At 41.4% G+C, this 21006-nt stretch overlaps 1 pseudogene; it reads right to left on the minus strand.

The window, feature by feature from the left end:
- Positions 1–20757, minus strand: part of LOC125552326 (putative E3 ubiquitin-protein ligase RHC2A) — a 56766-nt pseudogene extending 36009 nt beyond the window's left edge.
- Between the last annotated feature and the right edge of the window lie 249 nt (positions 20758–21006).

Consider the following 21006-nt stretch of genomic DNA (forward strand, 5'->3'; position numbering starts at 1 on the left):
AAACTTCAAATAAGTATCCTTTTTGTGTGCCTAGATTGTTCATAGGGCGACAGGAGCTAGTCAGTATCTTCCATGCTAAGCGGGTTATTCTCATGATGAGTGTTTATTCACTTGTCCTTGCACGAGAGGGGTGGTAATAGGGATTCCCAGTCCCGAATTCAAATTCAATTAATTAAACAAGACTCCCCAGGACTTTTGTTGGTATGGACGGTACCCGTTGTTTCAGACAAGCCGTGGAGTGTGATTGTTGGTGGCGGGGGAGTAAACCTTTACTTTTATCGCTTGGGAACCGCCACTAATGGGTTTAGCAGGGAAGATACTGATAACTAATGGTTGTGAAGTAAACAAGAAGGGTGCATTTCTCAAAATTTCATTTACCTCCTTTTTAAAAACTTGAGCTCTCGCACCGCTACAAATCACTGCTTCCCTCTGTGAAGGGATTATCTATTTACTTTTATGTCGAGTCATCACCTTCTCAAATAAGCGCGAGAACCTAAGAGCACTATTGTCATCCTCATGCATTGTGTGTAGCTAATGTTGGGTGCATCATGACTGGATCTTTTCTACCATGAATTGCGATGTTTAGTAGCTGCTTGAACTTTGGAGGTGCTCTACATTTATGTTTTGCGGTCTTAGAAAGGGCTAGCGAGATACCACTATTGTCATATTATATCATGGTTGTTTAGACAACGTGTTGCTGTTTGAGATATCTTATTATTGCTCACCAGCTGATTATGTCATTGATATGAGTTAATATAATTTTTAAGAGTTATTGTCAACATGGTTAGTTATAATCTTGGCTGAAAACCTAGGTGATGTTTAAGCTTATTTGTGTAAACAAGAGCAAAAGAGTTCGTAAAAGTTTTTCTTTTTCACTTTTAGTTTATCAACTGAATTTCTTGAGGACAAGCAAAGGTTTAAGCTTGGGGGAGTTGATACGCCTCCATCGTATCTACTTTTCCTAACGCTTTTCCTCTTGTTTTGGACTTTAATTTGCATGATTTGAATGAAACTAACACGGACTGACATTGTTTTTAGCAGAACTACCATGGTGTTGTTTTTGTGCAGAAATAAAAGTTCTCAGATTGGAACGAAACTTTACGAGGAATTTTTATACAAATAAAGATAATTTCAGGAGTGAACCACCAGAGGGGGGACCTGGGTGGGCACAACCCACCAAGGCGCCCCCCTCCAGGCATGCCCAGGTGGGTTGTCCCCACCTGGTGGCCCCACAGACCCTGAAACCAATGCTATAAAATCACATATTTCTAGAAAAAATTAGGGAGAAAGAATTATTGCGTTTCTCGAGAAGGAGCCGCCGCCACCTCATGTTCTTCATTGGGAGGCAAGATTTGGAGTCCGTTTGGGGCTCCGGGGAGGGGGATCTGCCATGCTTAATTCTTGTCACTTTGGGCCTAGGTGCCATGATTCCAGATCTAAACCGTTTATATTATCACCATTATATCTATGTTCTAGATCCGATCTTGCAAGTTATAGTCACCTACTATGTGTTATGATTTGGCAACCCCGGAGTGACAATAGTCGGGACACTTCCCGGTGATGACCGTAGTTTGAGGAGTTCATGTATTCATCGTGTGTTAATGCTTTGTTCTGGTTCTCTATTAAAAGGAGGCCTTAATATCCCTTAGTTTCCAATAGGGCCCCGCTGCCACGGAGGGTAGGACAAAAGATGTCATGCAAGTTCTTTCCATAAGCACGTATGACTATTTACGAAATACATGCCTACATTATATTTATGAACTGGAGCTAGTGCCATATCACCCTAGGTTATGACTGTTATATGATGAATATCATCCAATGAATTCACTGATCCAATGCCCACGAACTAAACTTATATTGTTCTCGCTAAGTTGCTATTGCTATTGTTATCATTGCACTTGCTACAAAATCATTGCTATCATTGTTACCATTACTGTTGTTGTTGCTACTACTATCAAAACTATCATACTACTTTGCTACCGATCACTTTGCTGCAGATGATTAATTTCCAGGTGTGGTTGAATTGACACCAATCTTCATTTATGCCGCAACTCCTATTTCGAGTTACAAATATGAGCAACCGAACCAGTATCAAATACCCAGGTGCTACTATGAGCATTCGTAAGGAACACATCAATAACATGTTATCAAATATACCTTTGTTCACTTTGCCATCCTTCTTATCTACCAAATACTTGGGGCAGTTCCGCTTCCAGTGACCATTTCATTCGCAGTAGAAGCACTCAGTTTCAGGCTTGGGTCCAGCTTTGGGCTTCTTCATGGGAGTGGCAACTTGCTTTCCATTCTTCTTGAAGTTCCATTTCTTTCCCTTGCCCTTTTTTCTTAAAACTGGTTGTCTTGTTAACCAACAACACTTGATGCTCTTTCTTGATTTCTACCTCCACCGATTTCAGCATCACGAAGAGCTCAGGAATTGTTTTCGTCATTCCTTGCATATTATAGTTCATCACGAAGCCTTTATAGCTTGGTGGCAGTGACTGAAGAACTTTGTCAATAACACTCTCAACTGGAAGATCAATTCCCAGCTAAGTCAAGTGGTTGTGGTAACCAAACATTCCGAGTATATGTTCACTGACAGAACTGTTCTCCTCCATCTTACAACTAAAGAACTTGTTGGAGACTTCATATCTCTCAACCCGGGCATTAGCTTGAAATATCAACTTCAGCTCTTGGAACATCTCATATGCTCTGTGGCATTCAAAACACTTTTGAAGTCCTGGTTCCAAGCCGTAAAGCATGGCACACTAAACTATCAAGTAGTTGCCAGATCGAGCTTGCCAGATGTTCATAATGTCTGCATTAGCTCTTGCATCAGGTCTGTGACCTAGCGATGCATCAAGGACATAATTCTTCTATGCAGCAATGAGGATAATTCTCAAGTTATGGACCCAGTCCGTGTAGTTGCTACCATCATCTTTCAACTTAGCTTTCTCTAGGAACGCATTAAAATTCAAGGGAACTGTAGCACGGGCCATTGATTTACAACATAGATTTGCAAAGACTATTATGACTAAGTTCATGATAAATTTTAGTTCAGATAACCAAATTACTAATGAACTCCCACTTAAATCAACATCCCTCAAGTTGTCTAACTGATACATGATCCAAATTAACTAACCCATGTCGGATCATCACGTGAGATGGGGTAGTCTTCAATGGTGAACATCTCCATGTTGATCATATCTACTATATGACTCGCGTTCAACCTTTCGGTCTCTAGTGTTCCGAGACCATGTCTGTACATGCTAGGCTCGTCAAGTTTAACCCAAGTATTCTGCATGTGAAAAACTGGTTTACACCCGTTGTATGTGAATGTAGAATCTATCACACACGATCATCACGAGGTGATTCGAAATGATGAACTTTAGCAATGGTGCATACTTGAGGAGAACACTTTTATCTTGAAATTAAGTGAAGGGATCATCTTATAATGCTACTGTCGTTCTAAGAAAAATAAAATGCATAAAGGATAAATTGCACATGCAATCAAAAAATGTGACATGATATGGCCACAATAATCTAGTGCTTTTGATCTCTATCTTCAAAGAAACGGCATGATCTCCATCGTCACCGGCACGACACCTTGATCTCCATCGTTGCATCGTTGTCGTCTCGCCGACTATTGCTTCTACAACTATAGCTAACACATAGCAATAAAGTAAAGAAATTACATGGCGCTTAGTGATTGACACGCATATCATACAATAATTAAAGACAAACCTAAGGCTCCTGCCGGTTGTCGTACTCATGCACATGCAAGTCGTGAACTTATTTCAAAACATGATCTTCTCATACATCAACATATATCATATCATGTCTTGGCCATATCACATCACAGCATACCCTGCAAAAACAAGTTAGACGTCCTCTACTTTGTTGTTGCAATTTTCACGTGGTTGCTACAGGCAACTAGCAAGAACCATTCTTACCTACGCAAAACCACAATGGTGATTATCAAGTTGCCATTTAACATTTTGTAAGGACTATCGTAGTCAAATTAGATTCAACTAAAGTAGGAGAAACAGACACACGCCAGCAACCTTTATGCAAAACAAGTTGCATGTCAGTAGGTGGAACCGGTCTCATGTGCATGAACATGTAAGGTTGGTCCGAGCCGCTTCATCCCACAATACCGCCGAACCAAAATAAGACATAGGTGGTAAGCAATATGAACATCATCGCCCATAACTCATTTGTGTTCTACTCGTGCATATCATCTATGCATAGACCTGGCTCATGATGCCACTGTTGGGGAACGTTGCATGGAAAAAAAATCTACGCACACGCAAGATCTATCCATGGAGATGCATAGCTACGAGAGGGGGAGAGCATCTACATACCATTGTAGATCTCTAAGAGGAAGCATTTATCAATGCGGTTGATGTAGACGTACTCTGATATGTCCATTTTGCATCATGCTTTTATATCGATATTTATTGCATTATGGGTTGTTATTTCACATTATGTCACAATACTTATGGCTATTCTCTCTTATTTTATAAGGTTTACATAAGGAGGGAGAATGCCGGCAGCTGGAATTCTGGGCTGGAAAAGGAGAAAATATTAGAGACCTATTCCGCACAAGTCCAAAAGTCATGAAACTCCACGGAATACCTTATAATAAATAATGAAAAATCCTTGCCAAAGATGAAGACCAGGGAGGCCACACCCTGTCCACGAGGGTGGGGCCCCCCCCTAGGGTGCGCCCCCTACCCCGTGGGCCCCTGGTGGCTCTTCGATGACCATCTTCTGCTATATGAAGTCTTTCGTTGAGAAAAAACAAGAAGCAACCTTTTGGGACGAAACTCCGCCGCCACGAGGCGGAACCTTGGCGGAACCAATCTAGGGCTCCGGCAGAGCTGTTCTACCGGGGAAACTTCTCTCCCGGAGGGGGAAATCATCGCCATCGTCATCACCAACGCTCCACTCATCGGGAGAGGGCAATCTCCATCAACATCTTCATCAGCACCACCTCATCTCAAAACCCTAGTTCATCTCTTGTATCCAATTCTTGTCTCCAAGTCCGGGACTGGTGCTAGTAGGTTGCTAGTAGTGTTAATTACTCCTTGTAGTTGATGCTAGTTGGTTTAATTGGTGGAAGATCATATGTTCAGATCCTTTATGCATATTATTACCCCTCTGATTATGAACATGAATATGCTTTGTGAGTAGTTACGTATGTTCCTGAGGACAAGGGAGAAGTCTTGCTTTTAGTAGTCATGTGAATTTGGTATTCGTTCGATATTTTGATGAGATGTATGTTGTCTAGCCTCTAGTGGTGTTATGTGAATGCCGACTACATAACAATTCACCATTCTTTGGGTCTAGAGGAAGGCATTGGGAAGTAATAAGTAGATGATGGGTTGCTAGAGTGTCAGAAGCTTAAACCCTAGTTTATGCGTTGCTTCTTAAGGGGCTGATTTGGATCCATATGTTTCATGCTATGGTTAGGTTTACCTTAATACTTTTGTTGTAGTTGTGGATGCTTGCAATAGAGGTTAATCATAAGTGGGATGACTGTTCAAGTAAGAACAACACCCAAGCACCAGTCCACCCACATATCAAATTATCAAAGTACCGAACGTGAATCATATGAACGTGATGAAAACTAGCTTGACGATATTCCCATGTGTCCTCGGGAGCGCTTTTCCTTATATAAGAGTTTGTCCAGGCTTGTCCTTTGCTACAAAAAGGATTGGGCCACCTTGCTGCACTTTATTTACTTTTGTTACTTGTTGCTCATTACAAATTATGTTATCACAAAACTATCTGTTACCACTTATTTCAGTACTTGCAGAGAATACCTTGCTGAAAACCGCTTATCATTTCCTTGTGCTCCTCGTTGGGTTCGACACTCTTACCTATCGAAAGGACTACGATGGATCCCCTATACTTGTGGGTCATCAAGACTCTTTTCTGGCGTCGTTGCCGGGGAGTGAAGCGCCTTTGGTAGGTGAAATTTGATAAGGAAAAATTTATATAGTGTGCTGAAATTTACTGTCACTTGTTACTATGGAAAGTAATCCTCTGAGGGGCTTGTTCGGGGTATCTTCACCCCGACCAGTAGAGCAAAGATTTGCTCCTCAACCTACTGAACCTATTGAAAATGAAATTCCTTATGAGTATCCTTCGGGTATGATAGAAAAACTGCTAGCTAATCCTTTTACAGGAGATGGAACAAAGCATCCTGATGAACACCTAATATATGTGGATGAAGTTTGTGGATTATTTAAGCTTGAAGGTATACCCGATGATGTTGCTAAGAAGAAGGTCTTCCCTTTATCTTTGAAGGGAGATGCATTGACATGATATAGGCTATGTGATGATACGAGATCATGGAACTATAGAAGATTGAAATTGGAATTTCATCAAAAGTATTACCCTATGCATCTTGTTCATCGTGACCGCAATTATATATATAATTTTTGGCCTCGCGAAGGAGAAAGCATCACTAAAGCTTGGGGGAGGCTTAAATCAATGTTATATTCATGCCCCAATCATGAGCTCCCAAGAGAAACAATTCTTCAAAAATTTATGCTCGGCTTTCTGAAAATTATCGAACCATGCTCGATACTTCTTGTGCTGGCTCTTTTATGATGAAGACTATTGAATTTAGATGGGATTTATTGGACAGAATTAAACGCAACTCTGAAGATTGGGATCTCGACAAAGGTAAGGAGTCAGGTATGACACCTAAGTTTGATTGTGTTAAATCTTTTATGGATACCGATATTTTCCGTAAGTTTAGCACTAAATATGGACTTGATTCTGAGATAGTAGCTTCTTTCTGTGAATCTTTTGCTACTTATGTTGATCTCCCCAAGGAGAAGTGGTTTAAATATCATCCTCCCATAGAAGTAAAATTAGCTGCACCAATTAAAGTTGAAGAAAAGACTGTCACTTATAATGATCCTATTGTTCCTACTTGTTATGTTGAGAAACCACCTTTCCCTGTTAGGATAAAGGATCATGCTAAAGCTTCAACTGTGGTTCGTAAAAGCAATATTAAAACATATACACCTCATCAGCAAGTTAAAGTTGAACCTAATATTGCTATTGTTAAAGATCTCTTGTCTGATAATATAGATGGGCATGTTATTTACTTCTGCAACGAAACTGCTAGAATTGCTAAACCCCGTGATACAGATAAACCTAGACCTGTGGTAGGCATGCCTAGTATTTCTGTTAAAATAGGAGATCATTGTTATCATGGCTTATGTGATATGGGTGCTAGTGCTAGTGTGATACGTCTCCAACGTATCTATAATTTTTCATTGCTCCATGCTATATTATCAACTGTTTTGGACTATATTGGGCTTTATTTTCCACTTTTATATTATTTTTGGGACTAACCTATTAACCGGAGGCCCAGCCCAGAATTGTTGTTTTTTGCCTATTTCAGTGTTTCGGATAAACGGAATATCAAACGGAGTCCAAACGGAATAAAATCTTCGGGAACGTGATTTTCTCACCGAACGTGATCCAGGAGACTTGGACCCTGCTCCAAGGAACAAAAGAAGTGGTCACGAGGGTGGGGGCGCACCCCCCCTAGGGCGCGCCCCCTGCCTCGTGGGCCCTTGTTGCTCCTCCGGCGTACTTCTTCCTCCTATATATACACATGTACCCCCAAACGATCAAAAGAGGAGCCAAAAACCTAACTCCACTGCCGCAACTTTCTGTATCCACGAGATCCATCTTGGGGCCTATTCCAGAGCTCCGCCGGAAGAGGGCCGTCATCATGGAGGGCTTCTACATCATCCTAGCCCTTCCGATGAAGTGTGAGTAGTTTACCTCAGACCTTCGGGTCCATAGTTAGTAGCTAGATGGCTTCTTCTCTCTCTTTGAATCTCAATACAAAGTTCTCCCCCTCTCTTGTGGAGATCTATTCGATGTAATCTTTTTGCGGTGCGTTTGTTGAGACCGATGAATTGTGGGTTTATGATCAAGTCTATCTATGAATAATATTTGAATCTTCTCTGAATTCTTTTATGTATGATTAGTTATCTTTGCAAGTCTCTTTGAATTACCCGTTTGGTTTGGCCAACTAGATTGGTAGTTCTTGACATGGGAGAAGTGCTTAGCTTTGGGTTCGATCTTGCGGTGTCCTTACCCAGTGACATAAGGGGCAGCAAGGCACGTATTGTATCATTGCCATCGAGGATAACAAGGTGGGGTTTATTTCATATTGCATGAATTTATCTCTCTACATCATGTCATCTTGCTTAAGGCGTTACTCTGTTTTTAACTTAATACTCTAGATGCATGCTGGATAGCGGCCGATGAGTGGAGTAATAGTAGTAGATGCAAAATCATTTCGATCTACTTGTCACGGACGTGATGCCTATATACATGATCATGCCTAGATATTCTCATAACTATGCTCAATTCTGTCAATTGCTCAACAGTAATTTGTTCACCCATCGTACAATACTTATGCTCTTGAGAGAAGCCACTAGTGAAACCTATGGCCCCCGGGTCTATTCTCATCATATCAATCTCCATCACTTTAATCTTGCTTTGCTTTTTTACTTTGCTTTTACTTTTTACTTTGCATCTTTATACCAAAAATACCAAAAATATTATATCTATCAGATATCACTCTCGTAAGTGACCGTGAAGGGCTTGACAACCCCTAATCGCATTGGTTGCGAGTAGCTATCGCTTTGTGCAGGTACGAGGGACTTGAGCGTGGGCTCCTACTGGATTGATACCTTGCTTCTCAAAAACTAAGGGAAATACTTACGCTACTCTGCTGCATCATCCCTTCCTCTTCGGGGAAAACCAACGCAAGCTCAAGACGTGGCAAGAAGGATTTTTGGCGCCGTTGTCGGGGAGTCTACGCAAAAAGTCAACATACCAAGTACCCATCACAATCCCTATCTCTCGCATTACATTATTTGCCATTTGCCTCTCCCCCCAATTCACCCTAGCCGTTTTATTCACCTTCTCTCTCTATCCTCCCTCTCTATTTGCCTCTTTTTGCCCGTTTGCTTTTTGTTTGCCCGTGTGTTAGATTGCTTGTTTGTCGCGATGGCTCAAGATACTACTAAATTATGTGACTTCACCAATACCAATAATAATGATTTCCTTAGCACTCCGATTGCTCCTCTTACCGATGTTGAATCTTGTGAAATTAATACTGCTTTGTTGAATCTTGTTATGAAAGATCAATCCGCCGGCCTTCCTAGTGAAGATGCCGCTACTCATCTGAATAGCTTCGTTGATTTATGTGATATGCAAAAGAAAAAAGATGTCAATAATGATGTCATTAAATTGAAGTTGTTTCTTTTTTCGCTTAGAGATCGTGCTAAAGCTTGGTTTTCGTCTTTGCCTAAGAATTGTATTGATTCATGGAACAAGTGCAAAGATGCTTTTATCTCTAAGTATTTTCCTCCCGCTAAGATCATCTCTCTTAGAAATGATATTATGAACTTTAAACAACTTGATCATGAACATGTTGCACAAGCTTGGGCGAGAATGATATTAATGATACGTAATTGCCCTACTCATGGTTTGAATTTGTGGATGATTATACAAAAAATTTATGCCGGATTGAATTTTGCTTCTAGAAATCTTTTAGATTCGGCCACGGGAGGCACTTTTATGGAAATCACTTTAGGAGATGCTACTAAACTCCTAGATAATATTATGGTTAATTATTCTCAATGGCATACTGAAAGATCTTCTAATAAAAAAGTGCATGCGATAGAAGAAATTAATGTGTTGAGTGGAAAGATGGATGAACTTATGAAATTATTTGCTACTAAGAGTGTTTCTTCTGATCCTAATGATATGCCTTTGTCTACTTTGATTGAGAATAACAATGAATCTATGGATGTGAATTTTGTTGGTAGGAATAATTTTGGTAACAACGCTTATAGAGGGAATTTTAATCCTAGGCCATATCCTAGTAATCCTTCTAATAATTATGGTAATTCCTACAACAACTTTTATGGAAATTATAATAAGATGCCTTATGAATTTGAGAATAGTGTTAAAGATTTTATGAATTCACAAAAGAATTTTAATGCTTTGCTTGAGGAGAAATTGCTTAAAGTTGATGATTTGGCTAGAAACGTTGATAGAATTTCTCTTGAGGTTGATTCTTTAAAGCTTAGATCTATTCCTCCTAAGCATGATATCAATGAGTCTCTCAAAGCCATGAGAATTTCCATTGATGAGTGCAAGGAAAGAACTGCTAGGATGCGTGCTTCCAAAGATGCCTTTATTAAAGTGTGTTCTTCCAATACCTATGAAAATCAAGATGAAGATCTGAAAGTTATTTATGTGTATCCTATTAAATCTTTATTTTGCAATATGAATCTTTATGAAACTGAATACGATCTTCCTTTACCTAGAAAGCGTTCTAAAAATTCGGAGTATTTAGATCTTAATGATGAAATTCATGAAAGTGGGATTGAAAGAAATAAAAATCTAGATGTTGCTAAACCCACTATATTGGATTTCAAGGAATTTAATTATGAAAGTTTCTCTTTAATTTATTGTATTTCCTTGTTGCAATCCGTGCTAAATTCTGCACATGCTTATAGTCAAAATAAAGCCTTCACCGAACATATTGTTGATGCCTTGATGCAATCTTATGAAGAAAAACTTGAGTTGAAAGTTTCTATCCCTAGAAAACTCTATGATGAGTGGGAACCAACTATTAAAATTAAAATTAAAGATCATGAGTTTTATGCTTTGTGTGATTTGGGTGCTAGTGTCTCTACTATTCCCAAGACTTTGTGTGATTTGCTAGATTTCAGTAATTTCGATGATTGCTCTCTAAACTTGCATCTTGCGGATTCCACTATTAAGAAACCTATGGGAAGGATTAATGATGTTCTTATTGTTGCAAATAGGAATTATGTGCCCGTAGATTTCATTGTTCTTGATATAGATTGCAATCCTTCTTGCCTTATTATTCTTGGTAGACCTTTCCTTAGAACGGTTGGTGCGATTATTGATATGAAGGAAGGGAATATTAGATTTCAATTTCCATTAAAAAGGCATGGAACACTTTCCTAGAAATAAAATAAAATTACCATATGAAACTATCATGAGAGCCACTTATGGATTGCCTACCAAAGATGGCAATACCTAGATCTATCCTCGCTTTTATGCCTAGCTAGGGGCATTAAACGATAGCGCTTGTTGGGTGGCAACCCAATTTTATTTTTATTCCTTGCTTTTTGCTCCTGCTTATTAATAAATAAATTATTTAGCCTCTGTTTTGGTTGTGTTTTTTGTGTTTAATTAGTGTTTGTGCCAAGTAGAACCGTTGGGAAGACTTGGGGAAAGTCTTGTTGAACTTGCTGTAAAAAACAGAAACTTTAGCGCTCACAAGAACTGCTGTCATTTTTATTTGAAGAGTGATATTTAGTTAATTCTTTTTTAAAATGATTAATATATAAATTCCTCACGTCCAGAAATTTATTTTAGAATTTTTGGGGTTCCAGATCTTGCGCTAGCTACAGATTACTACAGACTGTTCTGCTTTGGACAGATTCTGTTTTTCGTGTGTTGTTTGCTTATTTTGATGAATCCATGGCTAGTAAAATAGTTTATAATCCATAGAGAAGTTGTAATACAGTAGGTTTAACACCAATATAAATAAAGAATGAGTTCATTACATTACCTTGAAGTGGTCTTTTGTTTTCTTTCGCTAACGGAGCTCACGAGTTTTCTATTTTGAGTTTTGTGTTGTGAAGTTTTCAAGTTTTGGGTGAATTCTTTTGATGGATCATGGAACAAGGAGTGGCAAGAGCCTAAGCTTGGGGATGCCCATGGCACCCCCAATATAATCCAAGGAAACCAAAAAGTCAAAGGTTGGGGATGACCCGGAAGGCATCCCCTCTTTCGTCCACTTCCATCGGTAATTTACTTGGAGCTATATTTTTATTCACCAACATGATATGTGTTTTGCTTGGAGCGTCTTGTATTATTTGTGTCTTTGTGTCTTAGCATACCACAATCATCCTTGCTGTACACACCTTTTGAGAGAGCCATACATGAATTAAAATTTGATAGAATACTCTATGTGCTTCACTTATATCTTTTGAGCTAAGTAGTTTTGCTCTATGTGCTTCACTTATATCTTTTGAGCTAGATAATTTTGCTCTATGTGCTTCACTTAGATATTTTAGAGAACGGTGGTGGATTTGTTTTAAAGAAACTATTGATCTCTCCTACTTCACTTAAATTATTTTGAGAATCTTAAATAGCATGGTAATTTGCTTAATAACAATATGCTTGGTATTCAAGATTTGTGAAACTTTCTTTTGAGTGTGTTGAATACTAGGAAAAGATTGAAGCATGATAATTGTTTTGAGATATGGAGGTGATAATATTAAAGTCATGCTAGTTGAGTAGTTGTGAATTTAAAGAATACTTGTGTTAGAGTTTGTGATTCCCGTAGCATGCACGTATGGTGAACCGTTATGTAACGAAGTCGGAGCATGATTTGTTTATTGATTGTATTCCTTATGAGTGGCGGTCGGGGAGGAGTGATGGTATTTTCCTACCAATCTATCCCCTTAGGAGCATGCGTGTAATACTTTGCTTTGATAAACTTCTAGATTTTTGCAATAAGTATGTGAGTTCTTTATGACTAATGTTGAGTCCATGGATTATACGCACTCTCACCCTTCCACCTTTGCCAGCCTCTCTAATACCGCGCACTTTTCGCCGGTATCATACACCTACCGTATACCTTCCTCAAAACAGCCACCATACCTACCTATTATGGCATTTCCATAGCCATTCCGAGATATATTGCCATGCAACTTTCCACCATCTAGTTCATCATGACACATTCATCATTGTCATATTGCTTAGCATGATCATGTAGTTGACATAAGTATTTGTGGCAAAGCCACCGTTCATAATTTCTTCATACTTGTCACTCTTGATTCATTGCATATCCCGGTACACCGCCAGAGGCATCCATATAGAGTCATACTTTGTTTTAGAATCGAGTTGTAATCATTGAGTTGTAAATAAATAAAAGTGTGATGATCATCATTCAATAGAGCATTGTTCCAATAAAAAAGAGAAAGGCCAAAGAAAAAAAGAAGGCCCAAAAAAAGAGAAAATAAATAAAAAGGGGCAATGCTACTATCCTTTTTCCACACTTGTGCTTCAAAGTAGCACCATGATATAGCGAGTCTCATATATTGTGCTTCAAAGTAGCACCATGTTCTTCATATAGAGAGTCTCATATGTTGTCACTTTCATATACTAGTGGGAATTTTACGTTATAGAACTTGGCTTGTCTATTCCAATGATGGGCTTCCTCAAAATTGCCCTAGGTCTTCGTGAGCAAGCAAGTTGGATGCACACCCACTTGTTTCTTTTGTTGAGCTTTCATACATTTATAGCTCTAGTGCATCCGTTGCATGGCAATCCCTACTCACTCACATTGATATCTATTGATGGGCATCTCCATAGCCCGTTGATATGCCTAGTTGATGTGAGACCATCTTCTCCTTTTTGTCTTCTCCATAACCACCATTCTATTCCACCTATAGTGTTATATCCATGGCTCACGCTCATGTATTGCGTGAATATTGAAAAAGTTTTGAAAAAGTTTGAGTATGAAACAATTGCTTGGCTTGTCATCAGGGTTGTGCATGATTTAAATACTTTGTGTGGTGAAGATGGAGCATAGCCAGACTATATGATTTTGTAGGGATAACTTTCTTTGGCCATGTTATTTTGAGAAGACATAATTGCTTTGTTAGTATGCTTGAAGTATTATTATTTTTATGTCAATATAAACTTTTGTCTTGAATCTTTCTAATCTGAATATTCATACCAAAATTAAGAAGATTTACATTGAAATTATGCCAAGTAGCACTCCACATCAAAAATTCTCTTTTTATCATTTACCTACTCGAGGACGAGCAGGAATTAAGCTTGGGGATGCCTGATACGTCTCCAACATATCTATAATTTTTGATTGCTCCATGCTATATTATCTACTGTTTTGGACTATATTGGGCTTTATTTTCCACTTTTATATAATTTTTGGGACTAACCTATTAACTGGAGGCCCAACCCAGAATTGCTGTTTTTTTGCCTGTTTCAGTGTTTCGGATAAACGGAATATCAAACGGAGTCCAAACGGAATAAAATCTTCGGGAACGTGATTTTCTCACCGAACGTGATCCAGGAGACTTGGACCCTACTCCAAGGAACAAAAGAGGCGGTCACGAGGGTCGGGGGGCGCCCCCCCTAGGGTGCGCCCCCTGCCTCATGGGCCCCTCATTACTCCTCCGGCGTACTTCTTCCTCCTATATATACACACGTACCCCCAAACGATCATAAGAGGAGCCAAAAAGCTAATTCCACCGCCGCAACTTTCTGTATCCACGAGATCCCATCTTGGGGCCTGTTCCGGAGCTCCGCCGAAAGAGGGCCGTCATCACGGAGGGCTTCTACATCATCCTAGCCCTTCCGATGAAGTGTCAGTAGTTCACCTCAGACCTTCGGGTCCATAGTTAGTAGCTAGATGACTTCTTCTCTCTCTCTGAATCTCAATACAAATTTCTCCCCCTCTCTTGTGGAGATATATTCGATGTAATCTTCTTTTTGCGGTGTGTTTGTTGAGACCGATGAATTGTGGGTTTATGATCAAGTCTATCTATGAATAATATTTGAATCTTCTCTGAATTCTTTTATGTATGATTGGTTATCTTTGCAAGTCTCTTCGAATTATCCGTTTGGTTTGGCCAACTAGATTGGTAGTTCTTGCCATGGGAGAAGTGCTTAGCTTTGGGTTCGATCTTGCGATGTCCTTACCCAGTGATAGATGGGGCAGCAAGGCACGTATTGTATCGTTGCCATCGAGGATAACAAGATGGGGTTTATTTCATATTGCATGAATTTATCTCTCTACATCATGTCTTCTTGCTTAAGGCGTTACTCTGTTTTTAACTTAATACTCTAGATGCATGCTGGATAGCGGTCGATGAGTGGAGTAATAGTAGTAGATGCAGAATCGTTTCGATCTACTTGTCACGGACGTGATGCCTATATACATGATCATGCCTAGATATTCTCATAACTATGCTCAATTCTGTCAATTGCTCAACAGTAATTTGTTCACCCACCGTAGAATACTTATGCTCTTGAGAGAAGCCACTAGTGAAACCTATGGCCCCCGGGTCTATTCTCATCATATCAATCTCCATCACTTTAATCTTGCTTTGCTTTTTTACTTTGCTTTTACTTTTTACTTTGCATCTTTATACCAAAAATACCAAAAATATTATATCTATCAGATCTCACTCTCATAAGTGACCGTGAAGGGCTTGACAACCCCTAATCGCGTTGGTTGCGAGTAGCTATCGCTTTGTGCAGGTACGAGGGACTTGAGCATGGGCTCCTACTGGATTGATACCTTGGTTCTCAAAAACTGAGGGAAATACTTACGCTACTCTGCTGTATCATCCCTTCCTCTTCGGGGAAAACCAACGCAAGCTCAAGACGTAGCATAGTGCGATACATATTGTCTTATACAAAGAAATTATGCATGACATTGCAGCTGTTGAGTTAGAAGAAATTGATGTTACTATTAAACTTGCTAATAGAGATACTATTTCACGAATGTGAATTGTTAGAGATGTTGAAGTCTTGTGTGGGAAAACTAAATATCCTGCTGATTTTCTTGTTCTTGGTTCCCCACAAGATAGCTTTTGTCCCATTATATTTGGTAGACCCTTCTTCAATAATGTTAATGCTACCATAGATTGCACAAGGGATGTTGTTATTGTCGGCTTATATGATATGACTCATGAGTTTAGTTTCTCTGAATTTAGTAAACAACACTGTGAAGAAGAATTGCCTAGTAAGGATGAAATTATTGGTCTTCTTTCTATTGTCGTACCTCCTAGTGATCCTTTAGAACAATATTTGCTAGACCATGAGAATGATATGTTTATGAATGAAAGAAGGGAAATAGATAAAGTATTCTTTAAATAGGAACCTATTCTAAAACACAATTTGCCTGTTGAAATCCTAGGGGATCCCCCTCCACCTAAGGGTGATCCCGTGTTTGAGCTTAAACCGTTGCCTGATAATCTTAAATATGCTTATCTTGATGAAAAGAAGATATATCCTGTTATTATTAGTGCTAACCTTTCAGAGAATGAAGAAGAAAGATTATTGAAAACTCTGAAAAAGCATCATGCTGCTATTGGATATACTCTTGATGATCTTAAGGGAATTAGTCCCACTCTATGTCAACATAAAATAAATTTGGAAGCAGATGCCAAACCAGTTCGTGATCCTCAACGACGTCTGAATCCTAAAATGAAAGAAGTGTTAAGAAAAGAAATACTAAAGCTTCTGGAGGCAGGTATAATTTATCCTGTTGCTGATAGTCAGTGGGTAAGTCCTGTTCATTGTGTCTCTAAGAAGGGAGGTATTACTGTTGTTCCTTATGATAAAGATGAATTGATTCCACAAAGAATTATTACAGGTTATAGGATGGTAATTGATTTCCGCAAATTAAATAAGGCTACTAAGAAAGATCATTACCCCTTACCTTTTATCGATCAAATGCTAGAAAGATTATGCAAACATACACACTACTGCTTTCTAGATGGTTATTCTGGTTTCTCTCAAATACCTCTGTCGGCTAAAGATCAATCAAAGACTACTTTTACATGCCCTTTTGGTACTTTTGCTTATAGACATATGCCTTTTGGTTTATGTAATGCACCTGCTACCTTTCAAAGATGCATGATGGCTATATTCTCTGACTTTTGTGAAAAGATTTGTGAGGTTTTCATGGACGACTTTCCCGTCTATGGGTCTTCTTTTGATGATTGCTTGAGCAATCTTGATCGAGTTTTGCAGAGATGTGAAGAAACTAATCTTGTCTTGAATTGGGAAAAGTGCCACCTTATGGTTAATGAGGGTATTGTCTTGGGGCATAAAGTTTCTGAAAGAGGTATTGAAGTTGATAAAGCCAAGGTTGATGCTATTGAAAAGATGCCATGTCCTAAGGACATCAAAGGTATAAGAAGTTTCCTTGGTCATGCCGGATTTTATAGGAGGTTCATTAAGGACTTCTCAAAAATTTCTCGGCCTCTGACTAATTTATTACAAAAAGATATACCATTTGTCTTTGATGATGATTGTGTAGAAGCATTTGAAATACTTAATAAAGCATTAGTATCTGCACCTATTATTCAGCCACCTGATTGGAATTTACCCTTTGAAATTATGTGTGATGCTAGCGATTATGGTGTAGGTGCTGTTCTAGGGCAAAGATTTGATAAGAAATTAAATGGTATCCATTATGCTAGTAAGACCCTAGACAATGCTCAAAGAAATTATGCTACTACTGAAAAAGAACTTTTAGCAGTTGTATTTGCTTGTGATAAGTTCAGACCTTATATTGTTGATTCTAAAGTAACTATCCACACTGATCATGCTGCTATTAAATATCTTATGGAGAAGAAAGATGCTAAACCTAGACTTATTAGATGGGTTCTCTTGCTACAAGAATTTGATTTACATATTGTTGATAGAAGAGGAGCTGAGAAGCCCGTTGCAAACAACTTATCTAGGTTAGAGAATGTTCTAGATGACCCACTACCTATTGATGATAGCTTTCCTGATGAACAATTAAATGTCATAAGTACTTCTCATAGTTGTGACGCCCCTGATTTAATCGTACACTAATCATACACGCAAACGTGTACGATCAAGATCAGGGACTCACGGGAAGATATCACAACACAACTCTACAAATAAAATAAGTCATACAAGCATCATATTACAAGCCAGGGGCCTCGAGGGCTCGAATACAAGAGCTCGATCATAGACGAGTCAGCGGAAGCAACAATATCTGAGTACAGACATAAGTTAAACAAGTTTGCCTTAAGAAGGCTAGCACAAACTGGGATACAGATCGAAAGAGGCGCAGGCCTCCTGCCTGGGATCCTCCTAACTACTCCTGGTCGTCGTCAGCGGGCATCACGTAGTAGTAGGCACCTCCGGTGTAGTAGGAGTCGTCGTCGACGGTGGCGTCTGGCTCCTGGACTCCAGCATCTGGTTGCGACAACCAGAATGAAAGGAAAAGGGGGAAAAGGGGGAGAAAGCAACCGTGAGTACTCATCCAAAGTACTCGCAAGCAAGGAGCTACACTACATATGCATGGGTATCAAATGGAGTAAGGGTATCATATGTGGACTGAACTGCAGAATGCCAGAATATGAGGGGGATAACTAATCCTTTCGAAGACTACGCTTCTGGCAGCCTCCGTCTTGCAGCATGTAGAAGAGATTAGACTAAAATCCTCCAAGTAGCATCGCATAGCATAATCCTGACCGATGATCCTCCCCTCGTCGCCCTGTGAGAGAGCGATCACCGGTTGTATCTGGCACTTGGAAGGGTGTGTTTTATTAAGTATCCGGTTCTAGTTGTCATAAGGTCAAGGTACAACTCCAAGTCGTCCTGTTACCGAAGAACACGGCTATTCAAATAGATTAACTTCCCTGCAGGGGGGCACCACATAACCCAACACGCTCGATCCCATTTGGCCGGACACACTTTCCTGGGTCATGCCCGGCCTCGGAAGATCAACACGTCGCAGCCCCACCTAGACCAACAGAGAGGTCAGCACGCCGGTCTAAACCTAAGCGCCCAGGGGTCTGGGCCCATCGCCCTTAGCACACCTGCATGTTGCGTGGGTGGCCGAAAGCAGACCTAGCCTAGTAGGCGTTCCAGTCCAATCCAGCGCGCGCCGCTTCGTTGCTGACGTCACGAAGGCTTCGGCTGATACCATGACGTCGAGTGCCCATAACTGTCCCCGCGTAGATGGTTAGTGTGTATAGGCCAGTAGCCAGACTCAGATCAAATACCAAGATCTCGTTAAATGTGTTAAGTATCTGCGAACGCCGACCAGGGCCAGGCCCACCTCTCTCCTAGGTGGTCTCAACCTGCCCTGTCGCTCCGCCTCATAGTAACAGTCGGGGGCCGTCGGGAACCCAGGCCCACCTCTACCGGGATGGAGCCACCTGCCCCTTCAGCCCCCATCTCCGAACAGTATCACAGGTAAGGTAACTGTGCAAAGTATATTGTATATGCCCGTGATCACCTCCCGAAGTGATCACGGCCCAGTAGTATAGCATGGCAGACGGACAAGAGTGTAGGGCCACTGATGGAACACTAGCATCCTATAATAAGCAGTAGGATAGCAAGTAATGGTAACAATAGTAGTTGCAAGGACAGGCTATGCATCAGGATAGGAATAACGGAAAGCAGTAACATGCTACGCTACTCTAATGCAAGCAGTATAGAGAAGAGTAGGCGATATCTGGTGATCAAAGGGGGGGCTTGCCTGGTTGCTCTGGCAAGAGAGAGGGGTCGTCAACACCGTAGTCGTACTGGGTAGCAGCGGCGTCGGTCTCGGTGTCTAGCGAGAGAAGAGGGGGAAGAAACAATAAATATAATGCAAACAAATGCATGACGATGCATGACATGACAAAGCATGATGCTAGGTGTGCCCTAACGCGGAACGAGGTGGTACCGGTGAAGGGGGAAAACATCCGGGAACGTATTCCCGGTGTTTCGCGTTCTCGGAGAGATGAAACGGAGGGGGAAAGTTGCATGTTCGCTATGCTAGGGATGCGTGGCGGATAAACGGGCTGCATATTCAAATTTGTCTCGTCATTCTGAGCAACTTTCATGTATAAAGTATTTTCATCCGAATTACGGATTAAAAGATATGATTTTCTAAAGATTTAAATCATTTTCTGATTTTAATTATTTATTTAAAATTAAAGGTGAAATTGCTAAGTGTACCCACAGCTTGTACACAACAATGTACTAAAGGGGCTGACAGGTGGGGCCCAGTTGACTTCCCAGTCAACAGTCAACTGGGACCGTTGACTGGTCAAAGGGGTCTAGTGGGACCCTCCTGTCAATGACTAGGCTAGTCCAGTCAGCAGTTTGACTTGGTCAAACTGGACAGCAGGCCCACCTGTCATTGGCTATACTGTTAATTAACAGTAGTTAATTAGGTTAAGTAGTTACTTAGGTTAATCAAATTAGGATTAATTAAGTTAATTAACCAATTAATTAATTAATATTTTTTATTTCCTTTTAATCCTTTTTTATAAATGTTCCAGGGGCTAGGCCCCACATGTCATTGCGTCAGGGGGCCTTAGCGGGCACCAGGCGGTGGATGCGGCGCGTGGGTGCCCGCCACGGCGCTCACCCAGGGGCGCGCGGGGCGGGGTGCATCTGGCTGCGACCAGCGGGCGCGGGGAGCCGGCCGGCCCGAGTTGCGCCCAGCGATGGGCGGTGGGAGAGCGGGGCGTGCAGGGCAAGGGGACGGCGCAAGGGTCAGCGCGACAAGGCGAGCAGGGGGGAGCGAAGGCAGCAGGACGGTGCGAGGCGGCGGCCGAAGCAAGAACTCGAGGGGGCCGGTGCGAGGAGCACGCACGCAAAGCACCGAAGGGCTAGGCAGCTCCCACGCGATGCCAGAAGCACCATGGTGTGCTTGCCTGAGACAGAGAAGCACTACAGCAGCGGCAACAAGCACGGCGGCGGGTCTGCCAGGGAGGAAGAGGGGAAGGGAAGGGGGCTCGCATAGCCCTGTAGTTGAGCAAGGCATGCTCGAGGAGGAGGACGAGGAAGGGGCGGCGTCCGGGTTGCCGGCGACGAGTGCGGCGGGGCGACGGGGTCGAGGGCGCGGCGCAGGAACGACGGCCTCGGCATGGGGCGAGGAGGAGGATGGGGACGAGCGACGTAGACGACGGCGGGTGGCGGGGTGGCTCCGGCGGGGGTGGTCCGGCGTCGGCGCAGGGCTTCGGGGGCGTCGATTGCCCCCGACCGGATCCACACAAGAGGGAGGTTGAGGAGGCAGGCGACGGTGGAGAACGGGAGAGGGTGGGTGTCTCGGTCAGGAGGAGTGGGGGGGGGGTTCGTGCGGGAGGAGTGGGGGGTTCGTGCGGGGCAACGGGGATG

This window comes from Triticum urartu, chromosome 4A (assembly GCF_056163025.1).
Source record: "Triticum urartu cultivar PI428250 chromosome 4A, HENAU_Tu73, whole genome shotgun sequence".
In the NCBI taxonomy this organism is placed as follows: Eukaryota; Viridiplantae; Streptophyta; class Magnoliopsida; order Poales; family Poaceae; genus Triticum; species Triticum urartu.